The sequence below is a fragment of the Cucurbita pepo genome, chromosome LG11 (assembly GCF_002806865.2).
Source record: "Cucurbita pepo subsp. pepo cultivar mu-cu-16 chromosome LG11, ASM280686v2, whole genome shotgun sequence".
NCBI lineage: Eukaryota > Viridiplantae > Streptophyta > Magnoliopsida > Cucurbitales > Cucurbitaceae > Cucurbita > Cucurbita pepo.
The window spans coordinates 5,743,901-5,747,927 of NC_036648.1; the positions used below are offsets into that span (position 1 = coordinate 5,743,901).

Sequence of the window (4,027 nt, forward strand, 5' to 3'; positions counted from 1 at the left end):
AAAAAAAAAAAAAAAAAAAAAAAAAAAAAAAAAAAAAAAAAAAAAAAAAAAAAAAAAAAAAAAAAAAATATTACGAAGAGTAGGCACTACAAGTTATGAAGCATGCTGCATGTGGTTACATTTTTTTCCACCCCAACAATTGATTTATTTATTGAGTATTTTTAACTATCCATCTTATATCTATCATTTTTCTAGGTGAAGGACAAGGGCCCATGTATAGACGATGGTGCTAACTGAAGAGACCATAAAATAAAGTCAAGCTAGATAGTTTTCGTACCCTTAAATATTTCCACACTTACATAACACCTCCATTGTTAGAGTAGTTTAGTAGCATTTTCATTTTTTAACTTTGGTAGGGGATGTTTTTCTTTTATTCTAATTATATTTTTACCATGTTTGCAATGTGTACGAACGTTTTAAGTCCATGACAATTTTTATCTTAATTCTGAGTAAGTTATGAATTCCTACTTGTGACGGTTTGTCCTTAAATTTGCATGCATGAGAAAGACTCTTTTAGCCGATTCAATATGTCTACTATTTTGGGGACTTGACGAAATAGGGCGTCGAGTACATAATATCATGAGATAAAATTCACCCATTTCAATATAAGGAAAGTAGATGAGTGGGAAAGTATTGATTTCATGACTTGAACAATGGGCCTCTCCCTCTCATTAGTCCAAGAGAGACTTGGTTTATGACTGGATCATAAACAAATTGTTCATAAGAGGATTAATAGTACTTAAAGGTGAAAGATTTAATTACAGGGGTAAAACGAACTTTTGATCCAACAGTAATTATGAACCACTTGTGAAAGATTGACTTGCTTGTAATGTTGTATCAATGAACGTAACTTGTCCTAAGGTACATAAGAGTGCAACTCTAAATCTATGGTGGAGTAATCTTGTAACGGTCAGTTTAAAAAAAGAAAAAGAAAATTACACGCAGTCGCATTTTCCAACGACTGCGTAGAAAATGTATTGTAACGATCATTGATTTACTTTTTTTTCTTTACTTATACATTTGTTCTTGATGTTATGATTAAGAGTTGTTCTAACTTGTAAATGATTAGGGCTTCCTTAGTATTGCAAGAGAGTAATTGTCCTTATAAAAGTTAGGTAATATTATTTCATCTTATTCTCCCGGAATACCTTTTATTAACAATCACATACGACTCAAGTTTATATGTCAGTTGCGATCCATCGAACACTATAAATTCATGAATGTTTTTATCGACTTAAATAGAACGAGCATACGATGGTTTTTCAGTTCCAATACTCTGCATTCTTAGTCTCATGTCAACATGCAACACAGTCTCGATAGATAAATTATTCGGATTAGACAGTTTCAACCTAACCAAATGACGTTGCTCCAAATTAAATTTATTATTTAAAAAATTATTATAAATTTTAATTTTACTTCATAATTAAATTTGTTTTGAAACCTTGTATTAACAATAATCAAGCCTCGTATTATTTAAATTTTAATAAATTTTAAGAATGGAACCAAATGGAAAATTGGAGAAATAAAAAATTCAATTTTGTTAGGGTTTGATTTTTTGAGTTTGAATGTGGCGTAGTGGTGAGGTATTTAATAAAGTTATAAAATATAATAAATTTGAATGAAAAGTATATAATAGCTTAAGAATCTTATTTTATAAATAGTTATTTTATATTTGTTGGATGAAAATTCCACTAGGTTTATAATAAAAGATTAGGTTAATTTAAGAAATCATCATGGATCTGCCTTTTAGGAAGCCGAAAAGTAAAGTCATGATAGCTTATGCTCGAACAATATTATACCATTGTGGAGAGTCGTGTTCATCTAACAATAAGCCTTTTAGAAAGCCGAAAAGTAAAGTCATGATAGCTTATGCTCAAAGTGAACAATATTATACCATTGTGGAGAGTCGTGTTCATCTAACAATAAGGGAATGATAATATGAACTACCGTTTTATATTAAAAAAAAAATGACAACATAAACTAAAGTTAAGATTTATTAAAATTATTGAATCTAAAATTAGATGGGAAAAAGAAAAGATAAGAAAAAGGGATGCCAAAAGGATTCTCTTATACGAATGAATTGCATATATCCCAACATTGTGTCTTGGTTCAAATGGAGAGGGGGCAGTGTAGTGTAGTGTAGTGGTAGGGTGCCCTATAAATAGGAAGGGTTTGTGGAAATCATATATGTATGTAGAGATTGAAGAGGATGAATGGGCGTATTCTAGGGTTCCCTTCCAAGCACTTCAGAATCAATTGTCTACCGATTCGAAATTCTTACTGAAGTGTTTGGGGGAACCCCCGGTCTCCCTTCGTAACGTTTTTAAGGAGCTTTCAAGCGTTCAGTTGGGTTATAAAGTGAGGAGTTAGTAGATTGGTGTTTGAGGCGTTCAAGATTAAGAAGTTAGTGTTTAGGGTGTTGAGTTACGGTTGAGTTGAACGTCGAAGTTTAGAAAGTCAGTGTCTAAATTGGATTATGAAGTCTGAGTTTAATAAATTTGTGTTTGAGTTGTTGAGTTGACTGAAATTTTGAAGTCGGAATTCAATTGCATGGTTTTTTTAGTCATTAAATTAGAGATAAATTTAAACCAATACACTTTTTTTGTACAGACCGTCATAAGTTTTGTTATTTTAAGAATATGACTTATGATAGTTTCATTGATTATGATTTATTCATACATTTAGGTTNAAAAAAAAAAAAAAAAAAAAAAAAAAACATATTGTATTCAACGTTCATAGATTATGCATATATTTGAGTAACTTTAAAATATATTGTTTTCATTTTACGGGTTCCTAAAGCCTAAAGTAAAGTCTGTAGATACATACTAGTTTAAGAATGCGATGATAGATTATAAGTAGGTTGTTTATTGAGTATATATATATATATATATATATATATACTCATCCCTTTCTTCTTTCTTTTACAAGGATTCACAAGATGGGAATTGAGGTGGAGGAGCACTGGAAAGATATGCTGTCATTGAGAGGGTTGTTATGGAGTGACAATTTGTCTTTGTGTTTTAGTCTTTTGTCTTATAAAACAATAATTGTGTTTGTTTCCATTTAAATTTTATCGGGTTTTTATTTTTATTTTAGTTATTTTTTTTTTTTTGTGTTTTTCAGTCTCAATCAGGTTGTGCCAGGATCAAATAAAGAACTCAGCTGAGATGAACATTTATTAATTAAAGAGTTTAATTAATTAATTTTGTATTATGAAAGCTTATTACGTCATAAAATTTGTATCAAGTTCACAGTAACATTGAGAGAATTGAGAGAATTTACTGGATAAAATAAATAGAAAAACATTCAAGTTAAATATGTTAAATATAAATATAAAATTATATTTAATTTAAGGGTTTAGAGAAATTAGAGTTAATTTGGAGGGTGTAAATTAATATTTAATACATAAAATATATTAAATTTAAAGAAAAAATGTATATTTAATTAAATGGGTTCCATTAATATTTAATATATTAAATGGATTAAATATAAAATGTGGAAAATATATTTATCGTAATAAATATTAAAATAATTAATATATGTGGATACAATAATTAATATATATGGATACAAAAAATAATATATATTTGAAATTTGAAAGAGATAAAAATTAGTTAAATATATAAAATGTTGAGATATTTAAATATGATTTAAATAAGATATTATATCTTAACCTATTAGATATTAAAATATACTATTTGATAATAAATTCTTATTTTTAGCCAAATTCTCTTCAAACCTTTCGTTTTATTCCTTCAATATAAGTTTCTTTAACTTTCAGTTTTGTTTAATTCTAAATAAAATCAAAGTCGATTTCAATGTTTGTGTAGCTCGAATGAAACATTTTGATTGGACCTCGAATGCACGCTCATGGGGCGAATTTCTAGGGTTAACATGTGTATGTCTACACGTGGTTATGCATGTAATACACTCCTCAACCGTGCTTGGGGAGTAACTTTTTCCTCCTTTGACTTTTGTTATATCAATTTTTCTATCCAATTTGAATGATATTCCTATTTTAACTTGA

General features: G+C 28.4%; 2 long non-coding RNA genes across 3 annotated transcripts in view; both read left to right on the forward strand.

The window, feature by feature from the left end:
• LOC111804916 overlaps positions 1–443 on the forward strand; it is a 670-nt gene extending 227 nt beyond the window's left edge. The window contains exon 2 of the long non-coding RNA XR_002816588.1: positions 196–443. This is a non-coding gene — a long non-coding RNA (uncharacterized LOC111804916). The remainder of the gene's footprint in view (positions 1–195) is intronic.
• A 1,785-nt stretch (positions 444–2,228) lies between these two features.
• Positions 2,229–3,178, forward strand: LOC111806200. Of its 2 annotated transcripts, none has more exons than XR_002816755.1 (3): positions 2,229–2,403; positions 2,929–2,988; positions 3,124–3,178. It is a non-coding gene; the product is annotated as an uncharacterized LOC111806200 (long non-coding RNA). The 2 variants fall into 2 exon arrangements; XR_002816754.1 differs by having other exon boundaries at positions 2,229–2,358.
• Positions 3,179–4,027: the final 849 nt, after the last annotated feature.